The following is a 16,463-nucleotide window of genomic DNA, read 5'->3' on the forward strand; positions in this document are numbered from 1 at the left end:
GCGGGCCTTCCAAAGGGCCTGGGAAATGACGCTTGTGCAGACATCCTAGTTACCATTTCATTGACAAGACACGATGCAGACCACGATGTTAAGGAAGATGTTATATGCAGCCCTAGCCGGTTTGGCTCAGTGGATAAAGCATCAGCCTGCGGACTGAAGGGTCCCAGGTTCGATTCTGGTCAAGGGCACATGCCCGGTTTTAAGCTCCATCCCCCGTGGGCGGCGTGCAAGAGGCAGCCGATCCATGATTCTCTCTCACCATTGATGTTTCTCTCGCTCTCTCCCTCTCCCTTCCTCTCTGAAGTCAATGTATATATATATAAAGAAAGATGTTATCTTCACACATTCTGCCCTGTAAGGATGCAGTCAGGTTGTGAGAGAGACTTTGCCTGGTGTGGCGAGCCGGGAAATCCCGGAGCGGAAGCAGGAGGTGACGGAGAACCGGTGTGCCGGGGACAGGCAGAGACGCTTCTGACAAAAGCACCATCGAGCCAACAGAAATAACGTTCGTTCCTTTTGTCACCTGGCCCTCGATTGCACGTGGGACCCCGGGACCTATGGGAGGGCCTAAGGGGACCATTTCCTTCGGGACAGATTTGGGTTCGTGAATATTCCTCCTGCAGCTGTCATGTCTGAAAAGGGAGTCCTTTCACAAAACCTCTGCAGTCTGATCGCACCTGCTCAGGGCCCTGCTGAGGGAAGCAGGCTCCGAGGGCGCAGGCCGCGAGCGGCTTGGACTGCCGCGCCCCCTCCTTCTGAGCGTCCATCCCTCGCTCACAGGTAGAGCCGCTGCTAGCCTGCCCTGTCTCCACCGCCTCGCCACGTTGCTGACCTCAGGGCTTCTCTAGAAACCGCCCCATCAGCAGAATTCGATGAGTCCGTGGCCAGGACCGATAGCTTCAAATGAAAAGCAACACCCCGCTGGTTTCCTGGGTCCTAAGCAAGAAATAAGGCGCGCTCTTTACCACTGAAATTTCAGGAGCCGAGGAAAGACCCCCCCAGGGGAGTGGATGAGCTAAATCTCTGTGGGTCTCCTTGAGATGTGGGGCCTGTGGAGCTGGGCCGGCGTGGCTCCGTGGTTGAGCGTCGACCTAGGGACCAGGAGGTCCCGGTTTGATTCCGGGTCGGGGCACATGCCTGGGTTGCAGGCTCAATCCCCAGTAGGGGGCGTGCAGGAGGCAGCCGATCCATGATTCTCTCTCCTCATTGATGTTTCTCTCTCTCTCTCTCTCTCTCTCTCTCTCTCTCTCTCTCTCCCTCTCGTCCTCTCCCTTCCTCTCTGAAATCAATACAAACGCATATTTTAAAAAATAAAAAAGAAAGAAAGCCTTTTTCAATCTGCCGCATCCCGGATGTTTCCCTATGCAAATAGCCCGTGTTGCCCAGCCATGGAGATGTAGGACTAAGAGGTTTTGGAGAGGTCTCCTACCCTAAGGCCCTTTGGCTGCAGGTAAGGACGTGGGGACCCAGGCCCCGAGGTGACGGGTCCAGGATCATGCCGCTCAAGCAGAGCGGAGACCAGCGTGACGTCTAGTCCGGTGTATTCTCCACATCGCCCCGTCTCCCGCCACCTCCGCTGGGGCGTGGGCCTGGGTCCATCGGCCCCAGGGGGATGCGGCATCTGCTCTCGGCACAGCCTAAGGCCGCGGGAGGATTAGCGGTTCTGCTGAAACCCGGGTCCGTAATTGTACCTCTGGGGAGTACAGATGATTCACGGCCCAGCCTGCCGCTCCAGTGAATCAGAGGGAGCCGTTCAGAGCGAATTCACGGTGAGAAACGGCTGTCGGTTGCCTGGTTACCAGAGCGACAAACACAAGAGTGATTTGTGTTGTGTGTGCCGTGGGGAAGGTTGCCTCGTTGTCACGGTCAAGGCTCAGATGTGGGGGTCAAGGCCATCTCTCTTCAGGCAGAAGGGAAACGGGTCGCTTTGGGCGGATTGTCTGACCACAGTATCGGCTCCTGCGCACCCCACACCGCGAGCGGCCAGGGGAGCGAGCAGTTGGCAGTCAGCACGTTAGGAAGGACAGATGGCTCCTGGCCGGGCGGCTCCGCTGGATGGAAGGTCACCCCGTACATCACAAGGTTGTGGGTTTGATTCCTGGTCAGGGCACGCGCCTCGGTTGCAGTTCGATCCCTGGTCAGGGCACTTTACAGGAGGCAACTGACCGATGTTCCTCTCTCTGTCTCTCTCCCCCTTCCCCTCTCTCAAAACAAAATCAATAAAAACAGCTCTCGGTGGGGGCATTCAAAGTGACGATGATGATGATGTTGATGGTAGATCACTGTTCCCGAGGCCTTACTGTGGACCATTCACAGAGCCAGGTGCAGGGTCCCCGCGCTTTATCAGAACATTATCAGAGCCGTGTGCTCCTGTGACCCCCATTTTACGTAGAAAACGGAGGGTGTCCGGCCGGTGTGGCTCAGGGGTTGAGCGTCGACCTCTGAACCGGAGGTCGCGTTCCATTCCCGGACTCAAACACAGCCCGTTAAAGATCCCTTAAGCCAAAACCGGTTTGGCTCAGTGGATAGAGCGTCGGCCTGCGGACTGAGGGGTACCGGGTTCGATTCCGGTCAAGGGCATGTACCTGGGTTGCGGGCACATCCCCAGTGGGGGGTGTGCAGGAGGCAGCTGATCGATGTTTCTCTCTCATCGATGTTTCTAGCTCTCTATCCCTCTCCCTTCCTCTCTGTAAAATATCAATAAAATATGTTTAAAAAAAAATAAAATAAAGATCCCTTAAAATGAATGAATCCGCGAAAGGAAATAGGTGGAGACGATTCCCCCTTTTTAAAAGCGGAATCCTTTTATCGCGGGGACAATGCGTCTGCCTCACTCGCAATGTGGCGGTTTTGCTAACAAAGCCCCTGGTTTATAACATCGCAAAATCCATCCATCCTCTTAATCGCAGAAAAAAAGCAAGCTCTAAGCTCTCAGGGACAGGGGTATTAAAGATTTTTAAAGGGACGGCGAGCGCGCAGAGAATGACAGAGGTCCTCACTTGGCAGAGAATTCATGAAGGCCAGTGGGCACCCCGGCTGCTTTCCGTTCTGTTGGCGAAAAACAGCTCCCGACGCCTGGTTTCCATAATCGAGCGGGGAGCTCCTGAGGATTGCAGCCAATAAGGATCTACAGAAGGAATTGCTTTTTTAAAGCACAAGTGTGGAAAATTTATTTATTTCAATCTTTGTTGTTGAAAGTCTTACCTCTGTCCCCTTTTTCCCCCGTGGATCCCCTCCAGCCTGCCCCCGCCCACAGGCCTTCAGCACCCTGTTGTCCGTGTCCGTGGGTTATGCATATGTGCACCCAGCCACCCTCCCCGCCTTCCCTCTGAGATTCCGCCCTCTGTCCCATGCCTCCATGTCTCTGGATCCACTCCGCCCATCGGTTTATTTTGTTCCTTGGATTCCACCTAGGAGTGGGATCATGGGATACGTGTCTTTCTCTGACTGGCTTATGTCACTAGCATGATGCTCTCCAGGTCCCTCCATGCTGTCTCAGAGGGAAAGAGAGCCTTCTTTTTTATGGCTGCATAGTATTCCATGGGGTACACACTGAGTGGCCAGGTGATGATGATCTCTGAACGCATAATAATCTGGCCACTCCGTGTGTGTGTGTGTGTGTGTGTGTGTGTGTGTGTGTGTGTGTGTATTAGAGGCCCGGTGCATGAATTCGTGCATGGGTGGGGTCCGGCCAGCCTGGCCAGGGGGAGGGGACAAAGGCGGTTGGCTGGCCTGGCTGCTGGTCGAACTCCTGGTCGAGGGGACAATTTGCATTAGCCTTTTATTATATAGAATATACACGGAGTGGCCAGATTATTATGCGTTCAGAGATCATCATCATTACCTGGCCACTCAGTGTGTGTGTGTGTGTGTGTGTGTGTGTGTGTGTGTGTGTGTATTAGAGGCCCGGTGCATGAATTCGTGCATGGGTGGGGTCCGGCCAGCCTGGCCAGGGGGAGGGGACATGGGCGGTTGGCTGGCCTGCCTGCTGTTGGAACTCCTGGTCGAGGGGACAATTTGCATATTAGCCTTTTATTGTATAGGATATACACGGCGTGGCCAGATGATTATGTGTTCAGAGATCATCATTACCTGGCCACTCCGTGTACGTCCCACAGCTTTTCTATCCACTCGTCTACGGAGGGGCACTCGGGCTGTTTCCAGACCTCCTTAGCGATTGTCAATGGCGCTGCCGTGAACATGTCCGCGTTTGCCTTTCACGTAGGTTTTGCTTTAAACTTAGGTCTCGTGTTGTCGTTCATAAGAAAATCACCTCCGACTCTTGTTCCCCATCGTGGACAGTGGCAGGGGGACCTACGGCTGGTGAGCGAGGCTCTCCAAACTGGGAATGTGCGCGTTCACATCCCGATGTGGGTGGCCCGGGACTAGGTGCCGTAGAGAATTAATTATTCGGAAGGATTGGGGACACCCCTCACATCCTAGGGACGGTGGGGGTGTGAGCCATCGCTGTGTCTAGAAGGTGCCATGGATGTCTGGGCTAGACCCCTCTGTGCCCGGAGGGATGGAACCGGAGGGAAGAAACATCCGAATTCCCTGCAAATGGAAATGGAAAAATCCAGCTGCTTCTGGTGTTTGTGGTGGAAAGGTGAATCAGCACATGATCAAGCTTGTGAATGAAGCTGCGAGGTAGGACCTTAGGCAGAGCCCGGGGGGCCCAGCCAGAGGCTGAGGAATGATGGGGCGTGTCCTTTCTGGATGCACAGGTGGCCGCCCCCTCGGGCTGTCGTTGCTGTAATGGGCACCAGGGGAGGATGGTGCTGCTGTTTGACAGTGACAGCGCCAGTCAGTCGCCAGTCCCCTCGAGGGCTGGTGCTTTCATTCAGGAAGACAGAGAGACGGGTGCAGGGAACTCGGTGCTGGCGGAGGGCGGCTGCCTGAGTCCAGAGCCCAGACTGGGCTGATGGGCCCGAAGGTCCGTGTGGCCACAGGACAAAGCCGTGGATAAATGCCTCCGGACAGCCCGGCCGGCGTGGCTCAGTGGCTGGGCGTCGACCTATGAACCAGGAGGTCAGGGCTCGATTCCCTGGTCAGGGGTCAGGGCACGTGCCCCCGGGTTGCAGGCTCGATCCCCAGTGTGGGGCATGCAGGAGGCAGCCGATCCGTGATTGTCTCTCCTCATGGATGTTTCTCTCTCTCCCTCTCCTTTCCTCTCTGAAAAACATGAAAAAAAAAAAATTTTAAAAGACAAAGCAAAACAGAAACGCCCTAGATCCTTCCTCGTTCCCCCGCGCGCCTGCTGACCCAGGGATGGATGGGGTCCTGGACAGGGGGCTGGGGGCATGGTCGGTGCCCTCTGACCTCACCCAGCATCTCTTTGCCCGTGTGTGTCCACCCGAGGCCAGCCGTCCAGTGAAGCCCCCTCATCGCCAAGACCCCAGGGGCCCTGCCTTATCGAGGGCACGGCTGTTGGCGACAAGTCAGAGGAAATGGCCCGTGGAAGGAAATCTACAAAGCCCAGTCCATTTGGGCCTCCGGTGTGGGTCCTTATGGAGTCATTTCTATCAAAATTAATATTTGATTGAGCGTGCTTGTAGGCGAACCCCGGAGAGGAGGCGGGGCGGGTAATGGACTGGGGGATGTGGCACCAATTTTGTGCGATTCCGTGAAGCTAATTGCCTCTCTGCAGAAAGCCTCCCACCGCCCCCGGGTCAGAAAAGACTCCGCGCGCGCCGGTTTTAAGGGATGAGGGTTGGCAGCGACGGATGGAACAAGAACCCGGAGGATGAAAAGGACCTAAATGACCGCCGGGATCACCTTCTTCCCCAGGAGGAAAAAAAAAAAAAGGACGACGTGTCTCTTTGGATCCGTGGCTGACGTTCAAAATAATGCCACACGGTACAGGCGACCGCACCCCGCGGCCGGCATACGGAAAGGAGCGGAGCACCCATTAGCCCAGCATCCTCGCACAATTGTTACTGCGATTTCACTGCATGTTCTCTCGGTGTCGTCTCACCTCTGCGTTGTGCATAATTAACAGGGTTTTTTTTTTTTTTTCCCCTTGTGTTATTTGGAGACTCTATTATAGTGAAAGCGTAGTGGGCGAACAGTGACACATGCACTGGTACACAGGAATTGGCTGCCCAGAGCTCCCCTCCCCCTCACGCGCACACCCTCCCCCCCGGCCCTCCCCCCCCCCCCCCCCCCCACCCCAGGCTCACATCCCGTGGGGACCGAGTTGGCTTACCCGTATTTCTGGTCATTATCTCCATCCGTCTAAATAATACGCTGATGGCTTTCTTCTTCTTTTTTTTTTTTTAATCAGGAACTATTTTAAATGCACCCAAAGGTATAAAAGAAAGCAATAGGACCACCAGCCAGCTCTATTGAAGTCTATGTTGCCTTCTCCCTGTTTTTTTTTTTTTTTAATTTAATATATTTTTATTGATTTCAAAGAGGAAGGGAGAGGGAGAGAGAGAGAGATCAAAACATCCACGATGAGAGAGAATCCTGGATCGGCTGTCTCCTGCACGCCCCCTACTAGGGATGGAGCCCGAAACCCAGGCATGTGCCCTTGACCAGGAATCGAACCGTGACCTCCTGGTTCCTAGGTTGACGAGGTCGACGACACAACCACTGAGCCATGCCGGCCAGGCTGCTTTTTGGTGTTTTTTTTGTTTGTTTGTTTGTTTTTTATATATATATTTCATTGATTTTTTACAGAGAGGAAGGGAGAGGGACAGAGAGCCAGAAACATCGATGAGAGAGAAACATTGATCAGCTGCCTCCTGCCCACTCCCCACTGGGTATGTGCCCGCAACCAAGGTACATGCCCTTGACCGGAATCGAACCTGGGACCCTTGAGTCCGCAGGCCGACGCTCTATCCACTGAGCCAAACCAGTTAGGGCTTGGTGTGTTTTTTTTAAGGAAAAAAAAAAAAAGTTGCAGATACATTTCAGCGCCCCGTCCCCACCCCAGAGCCCATCACTTTGGGTCTCCCTCCCCTCCACAGCGGCCAGAACTTTGAACTTGGTGTGTGTTTTCCCACAGCTGCTCTCCAACACGTTGGTCTCAGATGCCTTCGCTATTCTTCACACGTACCAAGGACCTCACACCGCTTTTCCTTAGATCAGGGGTCCTCAAACGACGGCCCGTGGGCCACATGTGGCCCGCCGAGGACATGTATCCGGCCCGCCGGGGGCCGCTGCCTGTCCTGCTTAGCAGCCAACTCGTCCCGGGCCCGCAGTGCGCATAGGAATTTGTTCATAGTTTTTTTTTTTTTTAACTATAGTCCGGCCCTCCAACGGTCTGAGGGACAGTGAACTGGCCCCTGTTTAAAAAGTTTGAGGACCCCTGCCTTAGATGGCTTGTCACTGTTGTACGCGCAGCTATGACACGCCATGACCACCAGGGGGCAGTCGTGTTTGAGACAGGGACTGTGGCATTTCAGAAACAATTGTGCATTGATCCGAAGTGGTGATAAACCGGTTGCACATTCATATTTCAAACCATCTTTTAATACAGAACCACTGTATTTGTTAAAGTGCAAGAGGAATGGCATAAGGAAAGGAAAGGAAAGGAAAGGAAAGGAAAGGAAAGGAAAGGAAAGGAAAGGAAAAGGAAGAAGGGGCATCATTGTACATTTCGGAGATCTGGCTTCGTAGCAGACAACGGGGTGCTCTTAGCTCCCCTCTGTTGAATCAGTGTGAGGATGGGCCAGGTCGTGTGTGGAAACGTGTACATGTCTGTTCCCGTGAGACACACGTGAGCTCAGGAAACAGCTGGGATGCCGGAGGTGTGGAGGGGGCCTGGGAGGGCGTTACAGAGCGCGTGCCAGGCCAGCATGGCCCTGTGGGAGGGCCGCAGACCTGTCTTAGTTGGCAGGCGAAGCGCAGCGAGGGAGCGGATGTGTCCTTGAAGGGACAGCAGCGCCCTCCAGCGGGCAGTGTCTCCCCCCCCCCTCCCCCGTCCTCAGGAGACCTGGAGACCTGCTCTGTTCAGGCTGCTGGGCGGCCCCCACAGGCCCTGGGCTCGCCCTCTGTGGAGGAGGTCAGGGGTGGTGGGCAGGGGTGGAGGAGAGGGGAGTTCTGGCCTGGACTCCCCACACAGTTCTTGGATCGTGGGAGACTCATTTAGCATCTCTGCCTCAGTTTTCTTTTTTTAAAAAATATATTTTATTGATTTTTACAGAGAGGAAGGGAGAGTATGAATAGAGAGTTAGAAACATCGATGAGAGAGAAACATCGATCAGCTGCCTCCTGCACACTCCCTACTGGGGATGTGCCCGCAACCAAGGTACATGCCCTTGACCGGGATCGAACCTGGGACCCTTCAGTCCGCAGGCCGATGCTCTATCCACTGAGCCACACCGGTTAGGGCCTGCCTCTGTGTTCTAACGTGTGCGACGTTTCTCAGGCTCTAAGGCGGGCGTCCTCAAACGACGGCCCGCGGGCCACATGCGGCCCGCCGAGGACATGGATCCGGCCCGCCGGGTGCCGCTGCCTGTCCTGCTTAGCAGCCGACGCGTCCCGGGCCCGCAGTGCGCATAGGAATTTGTTCATAGTTTTTTTTTTAAACTATAGTCCGGCCCTCCCACGGTCTGAGGGACAGTGAACTGGCCCCCTGTTTAAAAAGTTTGAGGACCCCTGCTAGGGCGTGGGCAGCAGGAGCTCGTGTGTGCGTCCTCCCTCGTAAACTCCCTGCAGACCCCTCCCTGCGAACAGGGGGCAGCCGTGACCTCATTCGTGGGCAATCCTCACGCTCGCCTCCCCGCACCGTCCTTCTGCCCGGACGTGGATTTGAGAGCAAAAGGCTTCACCCGACCCCGTGGGGAGCTCATCTTCTCCGGCATCGCTTCCCCGACTCCCGCCCGCCCCGCGCTGAGCGTCGGGGTTTGTGGGCGCTGCCCAATGCGTGGGGAACTCTGAGCGGACCCTCCATGGCGAGTGATGGCTTGACGTGAGGGATCAGTGGCTCGCTCACTGATCTACATGCATTCACACGTCTCTACATGGGTGCCCAGAGATCTCCATCCGTGCACATCACAGACAGGGAGGAAAATGCCCTCCTTCCCCACCGTGTGCCTCACTTTGGTCACGGGTCCCAAGGCCGTTTGATACTGGAACTCCTTTGCCCCAGCAGGTTCTCGGCTGGTTAGCGCCTCACCTGGTGGCGTGTCTTAAACCTTCCTTCCTGAACAGCCCGCGCCCTCGGGGGTCCCGCCCTGTGTCAGTCGCTGGACCTTTTCCTGCTCTCCCTGGAGTCACCCGCGCGGCCTGGCCCACTCTGGGAAGACGGTGGGAGGGCCCCAGGTCCGGGTGTCCGCACCGTGTTGACTTCTGACTGTACTCAGATGATCTCTGTGGGATCCCGAGATTTTTTTAAAATGCTTGTTCACTTGCATTTTCTGTTGTTGCTCGTTTTCTTTTCCACCCCGTCCCCCACCCATGCCTCGCCCCATTGGATGGTCTCATCGGAACGTAGCCAATGTCTGCCACACGGCGGGGGGGCAGCATTAAGATTGTTCTTCAGATTGCTGTGTGTGTGATTTGAGATCAACAAGTGAGTGATTGCCCTATGCTGTATTTTCTTTTTTTATTAAATATGTGTTTATTGGTTTTTAGAGAGAGGAAGGGAGAGGGATAGAGAGAGAGAAACATCAGTGATGAGACCTAGCTGGTTTGGCTCAGTGGATAGAGCGTCAGCCTGTGGACTGAAGGGTTCTCAGGTTCGATTCTGGTCAAGGGCACGTGCCTGGGTTGTGGGCTCAATCCCCAGTAGGGGGCGTGCAGGAGGCAACCGAGCAATGATTCTCTCTCATCATGGATAATTCTATCTCCCTTTCCCTTCCTTTCTGAAATCAACAAAATAAAATATTAAAAAAAACAACACATCAATGATGAGAGAGAATCATTGATCGGCTGCCTCCTGTGCGCCCCCTACTGCCGATCGAGCCCGCCCCTGGGGCATGTGTCCTGACCGGGAATCAAACCAGTGACCTCTTGGTTTTTGGGTACACCCGTTTCACCACTGAGCCACTCGGGCCGGGCGATGCTGTATGTTCACCTTATCACCGCCTGTAGCCTTTGAAAAGCCACATTCTGTGGGTGTGAGAAGGGCGATCAGATATAACAAGCCAATTTATCGTGCAGTGGCCGCACGCAAATTTAAGGAGAACAAATTATATGTGTGCCATCTTACCCGTCCTCCCCTCCCCCCAATGTGTAGCCATTGTAATGAAAGTCTTTAAAAATCAGGTCTTTGTCAGTTTTTTTTTACACTTACTTTCAGATCAGCCCATCCCCCCCCACCCCCCAATGCATGTGGAGGGGGTGCCTCCTGAATCATTGTATTGCTTCGTAGTATTTCTAAAGGGTTTTACGCATTTAGAGGTAGGGCCCTGCCTGCGGTAATGACAAGAGAAATCCACCAGGGGGCAGACCAAGCCATGTTTTGTTTGATTTTATGATTTCAGGAAGGAATACTACTTGGGGACAGATTGCCTCATAAAGGTTTCTCTTAGGACGAATTCCTTGTCCCCTACTTTTACTTATTTATTATTTGAAAATATATTTTTATTGATTTCAGAGAGGAAGGGAGAGGGAGAGAGAGAAGGAAAAAGGTCAGCGATGGGAGAGAATCATTGATCGGCTGCCTCCTTCACGCCCCTCATTGGGGACGGAGCCCGCAACCCAGGTATACGTGTCCTGACCGGGAATCGATCTGTTCATAGGTCGACGTACAACCACTGAGCCGTGCCGGTGGGGCCCTTGTCCCCCTATGTTAAAGGGTCTTGGTAAATGGCCCTACCCCCCTGTGTGGGAACTGCTATTCACTGGACTGTTGTTTTCTCTGTTGATCGGCCAGTGGGCTGGCCCGGTGCTTGATCAATTCTGAGCACCCGCACACTCGAGGCAGCCGGCTTTACAGACGGAGTGGCAGGCAGAGAAGTGTTACCGGCCCGAGATCAAGAGTAAATGAGGGAGCCTAGCCGGGTGGGCTCAGTGGATAGAGCGTCGGCCTGCAGACTGAAAGGTCCCAGGTTCGGTACCGGGCAAGGGCACATGCCCTGGTTGTGGGCTCGATCCCCAGTGTGAGGCGTGCAGGAGGCAGCCGATCAGTGATTCTCTCTCATCAGTGATGTTTCTCTCTCTCTCCCCCTCTCCTGTCTTCTCTGAAATCTTTATATATATATAAAAGCCTAAACGACCGTTCGACCGGTAGCTATGACACGCACTGACCACCAGGGGGCAGACGCTCAACACGCAGGCATGGAAACATGGAACAGACTGATGAACCTCGGGGGAGGGGGAGAGCGGGAAGAGATTAACCAAAGATCTTATATGCATGCTAGAGGCCTGGTGCATGGATCATGCACCAGTGGGGTCCCTCAGCCTGGCCTGTAGGGATTTGGCTAAAACCGTCAGTCCGACATCCACTGAGAGGTCCCGGATTGCGAGAGGGCGCAGGCCAGGCCTAGGAACCCCACCGGTGCACGAATCTGTGCACCGGGCCTCTAGTATATATATTAAAAAGAATAAGTGAGGGGCCTGGATTCTCACCCAGAGGCGGGCTGTTAGCCCTGCACTGCCCGGCGTCCCATCATTTGGGCACATTCCGCCTCTTCCTGGGACTCTCAGCCGCTCTCATCCAACGGACACACCTTGGTTTGCACGTAGCTCCTAGGATGCTTTCTGGGCATCGGAATCCAGGCTGGTGGGGGCCATCCTCTCCCCCCACCGCCCATCCCCTCGGAGCAACCGCCACCCAGCCCCCGCTCTGGTCAGCACCTGCACACAGGCCCTCCCCCCCCGCCCCCCCACTTGTGTGTGTGGTGCCCTCGCTCGGTCCTCACTGCCGCCCTGTCTGCTTGTCCCTGGCTCTGCCACGCCCACACCTGCCTCTTCCCGTCATTGGCTCCATTGCTGGGAGCCCAGCTGGGAACACCCCACCCAGCAGAGAGGGGCAGGCTCGGCCTCCTCATGCGTCCTGCTCGTCCGTCTCACTGAGCCTGGGCCTGTCCTGGCCCCCGAGAGCCCTCAGCTCAGAATTCAGCTCTGCAGGTGCAGGGCCGGGGCACGTACACATCCCGACCTGCCGAGGCTCAGAGCTGCCACAGGCGTGGACCCGGGGTAGCTCCTCCCCTGCACACGGGCCAGTGCTTGGGGCCGCACGAAAGCAGCATCTCTTCCCTGCGGTCACTTTGAGGTGGCCCTGCCGTGGGGACAGTCGCCCTCTCAGGATCTTGGCAAGCCAGCCCGTGCTTGTTGGGTGAAGCCCAGAAAACAGTCAAGAAATTCAATTTGCAGACTCATTCTCAGCACACCTAGGCCTTGCCATCCACCCCCCAGGAACATAGATAGGGGAAGGGACGCTCCCTTCTGCTCACTCTCCCCTGACCTGCTGGTCCTCTGGGTGTGGTCCTCACGTGTGCAGCTCAGCGTCACCCAGGGGCAGCCTTCCCTCCGATCGCATCACTGCCCGGAGGGGGACATCTCCCACCCAGTGAACCCACACGGACACACCATCATCAGACGAAGTCCATCCTTGGCGTTAGGCCACGCTGGGTGTAGAACTCTCTGTGGGTTTGCACAAAAGTGTAAGGACACGGATCCATCGTTATAGCCGTACAGACAGTGTCGCTGCCGTCCAAGTCCTCCCGGCTCCCCTCGTTTACCTCTCCCCCCACCTCTGGCAACCACTGATTTTGATTGTCTCCGTCGTTTTTAAAAAACATATATATATATATATATTTTTTTAAATATATTTTATTGATTTTTTACAGAGAGGAAGAGAGAGGGATAGAAAGTTAGAAACATCAATGAGAGACATCGATCAGCTGCCTCCTGCACGCCCCCTACTGGGGATGTGCCCGCAACCAAAGTACATGCCCTTGACCGGAATCAAACCTGGGACCCTTCAGTCCGCAGGCCGACGCTCTATCCACTGAGCCAAACCGGTTAGGGCAAAACATATATATTTTTTATTGGTTTCAGAGAGGAAGGGAGAGGGAGAGAGAGAGAGAATCATGGATCGGCTGCCTCCTGCACGCCCCACACTGGGGATCGAGCTGCAACCCGGGCATGTGCCCTGACCGGGAATCGAACCCTGACCTCCTAGTTCAGAGGTCGTTGCTCAATCATTGAGCCAAACCGGTTTCGGCGACTTGTCACTTTCTTGATGACATGAGAAGCATGTGCGTTTGCCGTTGGCCTCTGCCCTCCTTCCCGACACCTGCCCGGAATCTCGATGGCCTAGCTGGCCTTCCCTCCCCCCATGGACGTGCTCCCCTCCCGGGAGACTTGCCCCAGGAGCTGGGAACCACTCGCGTTGTCTTTTACATCTCAGGGTGGAGATGTTTTCCTAGAGGCACGCCATCCTTCCTGAAAACAAACGAGTCCCGTGAGTGAAAGGCACCGTGTCCTGAACCCCTTCCAAGTGTAAAACCGAACTCCAAGAACGAGCGGCCTCTTTGCTGTCCCACCAGAAGCATCTCTGAGTGCAGGCAGGCCCCATCGAGCGCGGATGCTGCTGGCTTCCTGCCGCTGCAGCTGGAGACGCGGCGTCACCGGGCCGCGTGCACTGGAGGGTATATTTAGGTGCTTCCACTTACCGTTCCCAAAATAGCCATCGGTTTTTTGTTTCTCGGTGATCTTCTTGGTGTTTGTTTGTGTGTGTGTTTTTTAAAAATATATATTTTTATTGATTGCAGAGAGGAAGAAAGAGAGAGAGAGAAATGAGGAGAGAGAATCATGGATCGGCCGCCTCCTGCACGCCCCCTGCTGGGGATCGAGCCTGCAACCCGGGCCTGTGCCCTCACCGGGAATTGAACCGGGACCTCCTGGTTTGTAGGTGGACGCTCAACTGCTGAGCCCCGCCGGCCCGGCTGCATTTGGTATCTAATTAGCTCCAAGGCTGTGAGTTAACCCATCTCATTAAGGAGCCGAACGCAGCCCCCAGGGGGCATGGGAATTGTGTCCAGTCCCACGAAGGCCCCTGCTGGAGACAGAGCCCCTCCAGGGCCATCCTCCCCGCCCCCCCCCATGTCTTCGGTTGCTCCTCGTCCCAAATTAGAAGTCCTCTGTCCATCGCGCACGCGATGCCGGCAGGTTGAATAAGCCGTCAAGGTTAAAGCCCAAATCGATGAGCTCGCTGGCATTTCCCATAACCCGGTCTCACACGGAGCTGCCGCCAGGCTCGGTCCTCCGGGCCGCAGGCGGGGCGTTTGAGACGTGGCCACGGCCTGGCACGTGCGTAGACCGTCTCCTTTGGACGGTGTGTGCTCTGTGTATCGTGTTCATTTCTGTGGTTTCGCAAGAAGAGCGGGCTCGCAGGAGCGGGGACAGTGCAGACGGGAAAGGGCCTGGTTCAGACAGGAGCAAGGAAGGGAGCAAAGCTCACGAGAAGCGGGGGATGGAATTGCGTCACTGGGTGTCCGTTTGACCACTTCCTGGTCTTCCTGCCCTGGTGTCTTCATTCATTCATTCATTCACTCATTCATTCATTCATTCATTCATTTGTTTGTTCAACGGTGCTTACCGAGCAGGGTCCCTGCCTCACCGCCTAGCAGGAAGCTGAAGCAGGTATACAAATAGCCCAGGGCAGGCAGAGAGGGTATAGCAAATAGCCCAGGGCAGGCAGAGGGGGTACAGATCACCCCAGCAGGCAGACAGGTGTGCAGATAGCCCCGGAGCAGGCAGAGAGGGTGTAGCAAATAGCCCAGGGCAGGCAGAGGGGGTACAGATCACCCCAGCAGGCAGATAAGTGTGCAGATAGCCCCGGAGCAGGCAGAGAGGGTATAGCAAATAGCCCAGGGCAGGCAGAGGGGGTACAGATCACCCCAGCAGGCAGACAGGTGTGCACATAGCCCCGGAGCAGGCAGAGGGGGTGCACATAGCCCAGGGCAGGCAGAGTGGGTACAGATCACCCCAGCAGGCAGACAGGTGTGCAGATAGCCCCGGAACAGGGAGAGGGGGTGTAGCAAATAGCCCAGGGCAGGCAGAGGGGGTACAGATCACCCCAGCAGGCAGACAGGTGTACAAGAACTCCTAGGGGTCTTGAGACAAGTTCCCCGTGAGAGGTGTATGGTGCGGAGGCTACCACTAGAGGGCGCTGCAGAGACCCTTAAAATCCTCCCTTGGATCTAGCCTGAGACAACCCCAGCCGGCTGGCAGCCCTGGCTTTGGGGGGGCCGTTCTGTCCATCCCAGCTGTTCACGAGGGTACGTAGTAACAGGAACCCTACCAGAGGCGCTTCTAAGAACCACTCCTGCCAGAGACCTGGGGGTAGGTGCCACGCTAGGGAGACCCCATTGCTCTAAGGTCACCCTCCACCGCGTTCCCTTTTGGGGGCATGAGAATGACATCATGCAGTCAATACCCACTTGGACCCAGGAAACCGGGTAGCGTGGGAGGTTCTCAAGGTCTGGGGAAGGACATCAGTCACCACGAAACCCGCCTTCGTTCTCCACGGAACCTTCCGATTGCCGGTGGAGTCCTGGGACCGGAGCAGGTGGCTGGGTGTGCACGAATGAGACGCCCGCAGGCCCTTGGGGCTCTGGGGCCACACGAACTCTGTGCACCCCAGCTGCAGGGACAATGGCGGGGCGCCTTGGATGGCGCACCTGAGGACGTACTAATAGGGTTACTCGGCCAGTGACGCAATAGGTATGCCATTGCTTTTTATTTTTAATATATTTTTATTGATGTCAGAGAGGAAGGGAGAGGGATAAAGAGAGAGAAACATCCGTGATGAGAGAGAACCATGGATCGGCTGCCTCCTGCACGCCCCGCACTGGGGATCGAGCCCGCCACCCGGGTATGTGTCCTAACGGGGAATTGAACCGTGACCTCCTGGTTTATAGGTCGACGCTCAACCACTGTGCCAGGCCAGCCGGGCTATGTCATCGCGTTTTAACCAGCATCGTTGGCCAGTGGCTTACAGCCGGGTCTGAGACGGGGCAGGGTCTGCAGAGGCTCCTGCTAGCCCGGCTGTGGCAGCGGGAATCCGGAGCGGGGTGTGCGTGCAGCTTTCTGTCTCCCAGGTGGTGGGGCCTGTGCGGACTGGGGCGGTGGGTGAAACCTCCTGGAACCTTGGTTTTCTTGCGGCTGCTCTGTTACTGCAGCCTTGGCATCTTCTTCCCCCCAAAAGAGCAGTCCCCGGGGGCCCCACGAAATCACGTGCCCGTAGCCCTGGCCGGTGTGGCTCAGTGGATAGAGCGTCAGCCGGCGGACCGAAGGGTCCCTGGTTCCATTCCAGTCAAGGTACCTCAGTTGCAGGCTCCTCCCCGGCCCTGGCCCTGGTCAGGACACGCGCAGGAGGCACCCAATCTATGTGTTTCTCTCACATCGATATTTCTCTCTCTTTCCCTCCCAATTCCACTCTCTAAAAATCCGTGGGGAAATATTCTGGGGTGAGGATTAAAAGCTAATGTCCCCTCCACCCCCCGCAGAAGTTAATACGTGCCTGGGGAGGTTTCTTTCTGCCGGCTCTTCCCGTAAACCAG

General features: G+C 55.6%; 1 protein-coding gene across 2 annotated transcripts in view; it reads left to right on the forward strand.

The window, feature by feature from the left end:
* The window catches only part of SLC35F3 (solute carrier family 35 member F3), a 61,562-nt gene that overhangs the window by 10,875 nt on the left and 34,224 nt on the right, over positions 1–16,463 (forward strand). The gene's annotated exons all lie outside the window — the stretch shown is intronic.

This window comes from Plecotus auritus (assembly GCF_963455305.1).
Source record: "Plecotus auritus genome assembly, chromosome: 14".
NCBI classification, from domain to species: Eukaryota; Metazoa; Chordata; class Mammalia; order Chiroptera; family Vespertilionidae; genus Plecotus; species Plecotus auritus.